The sequence below is a fragment of the Phyllobates terribilis genome, unplaced genomic scaffold (assembly GCF_046119375.1).
Source record: "Phyllobates terribilis strain yellow unplaced genomic scaffold, ASM4611937v1 Scaffold_411__1_contigs__length_1673714, whole genome shotgun sequence".
In the NCBI taxonomy this organism is placed as follows: domain Eukaryota; kingdom Metazoa; phylum Chordata; class Amphibia; order Anura; family Dendrobatidae; genus Phyllobates; species Phyllobates terribilis.
Genome location: NW_027363171.1, coordinates 915068 through 923322, shown reverse-complemented (window position 1 = coordinate 923322; position 8255 = coordinate 915068).

Sequence of the window (8255 nt, the reverse complement as noted above, 5' to 3'; positions counted from 1 at the left end):
AGAAGAGCTCGAAGTTCCACGGAGCATAAAGAGACGTTACTGATTTTTCAGAGAAACCAACAATCCAGAATTCCAGAGCCAAGAGCACCAGAACCTAGAACACCAGAACCTAGCATGTCAGAACCTAGTATGTCAGAACCTAGAATGCCAGAGCCAGAAATGCCTACAACACCTCAACCCAAAATCAAGGAGAAGATGTTTCCTTAGATGTCTTAGAGGCGAGGAAGATTGAGAAGGCAACTGCTTGAACTTTCCCATTGCTCGTGTTTTCATCACAGGTTAGTCCTATACATGCTGTCTGATGGGCACCATCTTACTACATACAATGCAGCATTGCACCTGAAATCGAATGGATATTTTGTCACACACTTGCACTTTAGCACCTTATCATATGGCGCATATATCTATGAACGCTTTGCTAAGTATCACTGTCTAGTATGTGCTTCTGATGAACCTATTTTAGGAAAACGTGTCGAGGTTTGGCATACTATGTACTTGAGTTTGGCGTACTATGTGCTTGTTGGTAAATTCTATTGCCATCTATAATCTACTAGATATTATAATGTCTCTGGTGGGATGTCCCATGCCGAATTGTTGATAACTGACTATGAGCATTGTCCTCTATTTCTTATCTACTATGGTTACCGGTTGATGTGAAGAGAGCTGTGCCATTGGTAGCGATTTTTCTACTGATTTGTCAGTTATATATATGTTAGTTTAGCAAATTTCTGCTTGTAGGGTCTAATGTTTTAGCATAGCGTATGTTCTGTGAGCTAAATTGTCATACTTATGCACTAGATAGATTATAAATTGTGATGCTTATGTACTAGATAGATTATTAGTTTAATCGGTGATTTTTTAAATATTTTTTATCATCAGGAGACTCAAGAATCGCATCTTACAGAAGACAAGAAGCCTAAATGCCGAAGGGTGATGACCTGTTGATGGCCCACAGCTGGAGGGTCATTACCTCTTGATGACACAAAACTGGACAGAAGATAAAAACATTTGATGGCACACAGCCGGAGGGTGATGACCTATTGATGGCCATAACCAGAGGGTCATTACCTGTTGATGGCACACAGCCGGACAGAGGATCATTACCTGTTGATAGCACACAGCCGGAGGGTGAAGACCTATTGATGGCCATAGCCAGAGGGTCATTACCTGTTAATGGCACACAGCCGGACAGAGGATCATTACCTGTTGATGGCACACAGCCGGATGGTCATTACCTGTTCATGGCGCACTGCTGGATGGTCATTACCTCTTGATGGCACACGGATGGAGGGTGAGGACCTATTGATGGCCATAGCCAGAGGGTCATTACCTGTTGATGGCACACAGCCGGACAGAGGATCATTACCTGTTGATGGCACACAGCCGGATGGTCATTACCTGTTCATGGCACACTGCCGGATGGTCATTACCGGTTGATGGCACACAGCCGGAGGGTGATGACCTATTGATGGCCATAGCCAGAGGGTCATTACCTGTTGATGGCACACAGCCGGACAGAGGATCATTACCTGTTGATGGCACACAGCCGGATGGTCATTACCTGTTCATGGCGCACTGCCGGATGGTCATTACCTCTTGATGGCACACGGATGGAGGGTGAGGACCTATTGATGGCCATAGCCAGAGGGTCATTACCTGTTGATGGCACACAGCCGGACAGAGGATCATTACCTGTTGATGGCACACAGCCGGATGGTCATTACCTGTTCATGGCACACTGCCGGATGGTCATTACCGGTTGATGGCACACAGCCGGAGGGTGATGACCTATTGATGGCCATAGCCAGAGGGTCATTACCTGTTGATGGCGCACTGCCGGATGGTCATTACCTGTTGATGGCACACAGCTGGAGGGTGATGACCAGTTGATGTCGCACTGCCGGATGGTCATTACCTGTTGATGGCACACAGCCGGACAGAGGATCATTACCTGTTGATGGCACACAGCCGGTCAGAGGATAAGATCTTTTGATTGCATACACCGGGTCCCTCCCTGATAACAAGGAACCCTGAGGAATACTGGTCATCTTGATCCCCCACTGACTATATACTTGCTCCACCTCAGCCTACACCATCATGGAGGACACTTCCACCTGTGTCCACTGTAAGGTTGGACTTTCTTTTATAATTACAGCAGATTAATAAACATCATAAAGCTGAAAAACTATCGAGTAATTTATTATAAATTATTATAAAGAAATATAAATTATAATATATAGCTATAGAGGGCACATAAGACGACTAACTATAGAAAGCATGGTATCGCCTGATATATACTGTATATTCTAGATGGCGCTATTACACTAAATACATCACAACCTCCAGGGTGATATTACCGCACAATGCGAGATCACTAATAATGGCCACAGATTATGAGAAAATGACCAGCTCCATAGTCCTGGAGTTATTGTAAATGTCTCTAGTGTGAGGCAGGGACTGGACGAGTGTTGGAGGGAGGTATATTCCCCCAGGACGTCCTTTATGTATCCATGCTCTAGAATCTGCCGTATACTTCTGTTCTAGCAGTCAGACATTTCACTCTGCAAATCACAGGCTCAACATTGTGTAAAACTAACACCGTATATAAGAGCACTCAGAATAAAAACTAGCGGCATGCCGTGCACTGCCCACGTCATGTGTACGGGATACAGGACCTGCAGGACCTGGTACGGCCATTATAGTTGATTGATTAGATTAATGATACCTGTGCAGATGAAGGGAAAAAAATATGTGCAACAACAGGAGGAGAAAGTCTCAAAATGTAATTTGAAGAGTATAATAGAGAAATGGGAAACTTCTGGAGATGCAGATAAGTGGTACCAGGGCGAAACGTAAGTGTAGTCAGACAAGGGAAAAGTGCAAATGATCCAGCTTAAAGGTTTGTTTAGTAGAAAAAATATTAAAACGTAGTTTTTATTAGCCATATAAAACACTGCTCCACAAAGAATACAGCAAATGTGCAACTATCATAGCTTACAGACCTACGCGTTTCAACAAATCATGTCTTAATTATGGCCCTATTACTAGAATGACAAAAAGGTACAGTATATATATATATATCCACGTGCCTGTATGACCTCCCTACAATGCCTGGGCATGCTCCTGATGAGGTTGCGGATGGTCTCCTGTGGGATCTCCTCCCAGACCTGGATTAAAGCATCCGCCAACACCTGGACAGTCTGTGGTGCAACGTGACGTTGGGGGATGGAGCGAGACATGATGTCCCAGATGTGCTCAATCGGATTCAGGTCTGGGGAACGGGCGGGCCAGTCCATAGCTTCAATGCCTTCATCTTGCAGGAACTGCTGACACACTCCAGCCACATGAGGTCTGGCATTGTCCTGCATTAGGAGGAACCCAGGGCCAACCCCACCAGCATATGGTCTCACAAGGGGTCTGAGGATCTCATCTCGGTACCTAATGGAAGTCAGGCTACCTCTGGCGAGCACATGGAGGGCTGTGTGGCCCTCCAAAGAAATGCCACCCCACACCATTACTCACCCACTGCCAAACCGGTCATGCTGAAGGATGTCGCTCTCCACGGCGACTCCAGACTCTGTCACGTCTGTCACATGTGCTCAGTGTGAACCTGCTTTCATCTGTGAAGAGCACAGGGCGCGAGTGGCGACTTTGCCAATCCTGGTGTTCTGTGGCAAATGCCAAGCGTCCTGCATGGTGTTGGGCTGTGAGCACAACCCCTATCTGTGGACGTCGGGTCCTCATACCACCCTCATGGAGTAGGTATCTAACCGTTTGTGCAGACACATGCACATTTGTGGCCTGCTGGAGGTCATTTTGCAGGGCTCTGGCAGTGCTCCTCCTGTTCCTCCTTGCACAAAGGCAGAGGTAGCGGTTCTGCTGCTGGGTTGTTGTCCTCCTACGGCCCCCTCCACATCTCCTGGTGTACTGGCCTGTCTCCTGGTAGCGCCTCCAGCCTCTGGACACAGCCAACCTTCTTGCCACAGCTCGCATTGATGTGCCATCCTGGATGAGCTGCACTATCTGAGCAACTTCTGTGGGTTGTAGAGTCTGTCTCATGCTACCACGAGTGTGAAAGCACAACCAACATTACAAAGTGACCAAAACATCAGCCAGAAAGCATTGGTACTGAGATGTGGTCTGTGGTCCCCACCTGCAGAATCACTCCTTTATTGAGGGTGTCTTGATAATTGCCAATAATTTCCATCTATCGTCTATTCCATTTGCACATCAGCATGTGAAATTGATTGTCAATCAGTGTTGCTTCCTAAGTGGACAGTTTGATTTCACAGAAGTTTATTTACTTGGAGTTATATTCTGTTGTTTTAAGTGTTCCCTTTATTTTTGGAGCAGTGTATATAGATACATACAGTGAGTACGGAAAGTATTCAGACTCCTTTAAATTTTTCACTCTTTGTTTCATTGCAGCCATTTGATAAATTCTAAAAAGTTCATTTTTTTCTCATTAAAGTACACTCTGCACCCCATCTTGACTGAAAAAAAACAGCAATGTAGAATTTTTTTGCTAATTTATTAAAAAAGAAAAACTGAAATATCACATGGTTATAAGTATTCAGATCCTTTGCTCAGACACTCATATTTAAGTCACATGCTGTCCATTTCATTGTGATCCTCCTTGAGATGGTTCTACTCCTTAAATGGAGTCCAAATGTGTTTAATTAAACTGATAGGACTTGATTTGGAAAGGCACACACCTGTCTATATAAGACCCCACAGCTCACAGAGCATGTCAGACCAAATGAGAATCATGAGCTCAAAGGAACTGCCCAAGGAGCTCAGAGACCGAATTCTGGCAAGGCACAGATCTAGCCAAGGCTATAAAAGAATTTCTGCATTACTCAAGGTTCATAAGAGCACAGTGGCCTCCATAAACCTTAAATGGAAGAAGTTTGGGGCCACCAGAAGTCTTCCTAGACCTGGCCGTCCAGCCAAACTGAGCAATCGTGGGAGAAGAGCCTTGGTGAGAGAGGTAAAGAAGAACCCCAAGATCACTGTGGCTGAGCTCCAGAGATGCAGTAGGGAGATGGGAGAAAGTTCCACAAAGTCAACTATCACTGCAGCCCTCCCCCAGTTGGGCCTTTATGGCAGAGTGGCCAGACGGAAGCCTCTCCTCATATGAAAGCCCGCATAGAGTTTGCTCAAAAACACATGAAGGACTCCCAGACTATGAGAAATAAGATTCTCTGGTCTGATGAGACGAAGATAGAACTTTTTGGTGATAATTCTAAGTGGTATGTGTGGAGAAAACCAGGCACTGCTCATCACCTGCCTAATACAATCCCAACAGTGAAACATGGTGGTGGCAGTTGTTAGAACGCTCCTGTTAGTTTTTTCTATTTTGTGGTCACGTGACCTTCTGCCTATTTATTCCAGCTCCACCCTTCAGGCTTTGCTGGACTTTAGTGTTACTTTGATTCTTAATCTAGCCAGGTGCTTTGTACCTACTGTATCTCTCTAGTTTGTTTGGTCCTTGGACCACTAAGTACTTTTGTCTGTTTGTCTTCTTCTGCTACTACTTCTGCCAGGAGCTGTCCAATTTTGTCCCAGTCCTTAGTTCTTTTAGGGACCCCTCCCTTTAATCTATAGGTCTGCGTTCAGACTAGCCGCGGACGAAGGTGGGTCTGTTCACAAGGAACAGGCTGTCCGCTGCATCGTAGGGAATCAGCTTAGTCCTATTGTATGGACAGATTTCCTCTCTTTCCTTAGTTCTTGTAGCAGATCATAACAGCAGTATCATGCTATGGGTGTGTTTTTCAGCTGCAGGGACAGGACGACTGGTTGCAATTGAAGGAAACATGAATGCGGCCAAGTACAGAGATATCCTGGATGAAAACCTCTTCCAGAGTGCTCTGCACCTCAGACTTGGCCAAAGGTTCACCTTCCAACAAGACAATGACCCTAAGCACACAGCTAAAATAACAAAGGAGTGGCTTCAGAACAACTATGTGACCATTCTTGACTGGCCCAGCCAGAGCCCTGACCTAAACCCAATTGAGCATCTTTGGAGAGACCTGAAAATGGCTGTCCACCAACGTTTACCATTCATCCTGACGGAACTGGAGAGGATCTGCAAGGAAGAATGGCAGAGGATCCCAAAATGCAGGTGTGAAAAACTTGTTGCATCATTTCCAAGAAGACTCATGGCTGTACTAGCCCAAAAGGGTGCTTCTACTCAATTCTGAGCAAAGGGTCTGAATACTTATGCCAATGTGATATTTCAGTTTTTCTTTTTTATTAAATTTGCAAAAATTTCTACATTTCTGTTTTCTTTCAGACAAGATGGGGTGCAGAGTGGACTTTAATGAGAAAAAAAATAACTTTTTAGAATTTACCAAATGGCTGCAATGAAACAAAGAGTGAAAAATTTAAAGGGGTCTGAATACTTTCCGTACCCAGTGTACATGCATGGAAATAAATGCAGAATTATATTTCTTAATACTGCAGTATCAGATCCTGTATTGAATTTAACCCCTGTGGTATCCAATGTGAAAATCCACAGGGACTCCCGGTTCAGAAGTTTGCACTTATGATCCCCCCCTCGTGTGGATCTATATACCTTCTCTATCTCCATATATTTAAAGAATGAGGTGTCACCTTTATGAACTCTCGCAAAATGCCTCGATACTGCTGATGTATTTATGGCTTCCAAATTAATCGCATCAGAAAGATGTCTTCTGATACGGACTTTCAGCGCACCTGTGGTACAACCCACATAGTGGACCTTACACAAGGTGCATTCTATAAGGTATATAACCCCTGATGAATTACAATTGAGGAAATCATGAATTTTATATTCTCTATCATTACTTAAGGACATAAAACTATCTGTTTTAACCGCATGTAGACACGCTTTGCACCGATTGGCTCCACATCTGAAGAAACCTTTTGTGCTGAGCCAATTTGGTTGTACAGTATTAGTCTCACGGGTGTATAAGCTAGGAGAAAGGATGGTTCCCAGAGCGGGCGCTTTCCTGGCTACAAAGCGGATGGCATTAGAAAGTAGGTTTTTTAGTTTCTTGTTCTGATATATAATAGGGTTATACTTTTTAATTCTAGATGTAATTTTATTATACTGAGGACTATAGGTGGTAGAAAACGTTACCCTAGTATCCAATGTGTTAATGTTATTTTTCTGTTTATTTCGGAGTATATCTTTCCGATTTATATTGGAGACAATTCTACTCGCTTTTCTTAAAGACCACTCGGGATAGCACCTATTGGATAGTCTGTTACAATTTTTTTCTGATTCCTTCTGAAAAGTGATGTTATCTGAACAATTTCGTATTGTTCGTATTAGCTCACCGTAAGGGATATTTCTCTTAATATGTGGCGGATGACAACATTTAGCTGATAGAATAGAATTTGAGGCTGTAGATTTTCTGTGGGGATTAATTTTGACCAATTCTTTCTCCTTGGTAGCCTCAAGTTCGAGATCCAAAAAAGTAATTTTGGATGAATGGTAGAACTAAGTGAATTTAAGATTAAAATGATTGCAGTTGATGTACTGTACAAATTGTACCACCTCCTCCTGTGTGCCCCCCCACACCAGGAGGAGGTCATCAATAAATCTACCGTACCACACAATGTGTCCACTATATGTGTTATCATTATGGTAAATGAAAAGCTCCTCCACCTACACATCACTATGTTCGCTAGCGAAGGAGAAAATTTACTGCCCATGCTGACTCCTCTTTTCTGTAAAAAAAAAACTTTTATCAAAGCTAAAATAATTACGCTCTAAGAGGAACTGTACTGCTATGACCAGAAATTCTTTTATTTCTATAGTGTACGAACTGTATGTGTCAAGGTGGTAGGTTAAACATGCTAAAGCAATATGGTGTGGAATTGAGGGGGTATAATGCCACCACATCACAGGACAATCATCCAAAGTTTTTTGGCCATTCAAATCTATCAAAAATGGTCACTATGAATTTTGAATCCCTAATGTAACTCGGAGTTTCCTGAACCAGAGGCTGTAGGTAAAAATCCATCCAGGCACTTAATTTTTCACCATGGGAACCAATCCCCACCACTATGGGTCTTAACCCCTTTACAGCCCAGGGCTTACTAATACGTACTGTACCTGCGCCCTGGGCTTTAAGAGCCAGGTACGTATTAGTACGCCCTGTTGATTTCGGCCACATACAGGCTGTGCGGGCGCGATCGCCACCGGGTGTGAGCTGATTTTTGCTTTGTGCTGGGAACGGTCATGCACGGCTCCCGGCACATTAACC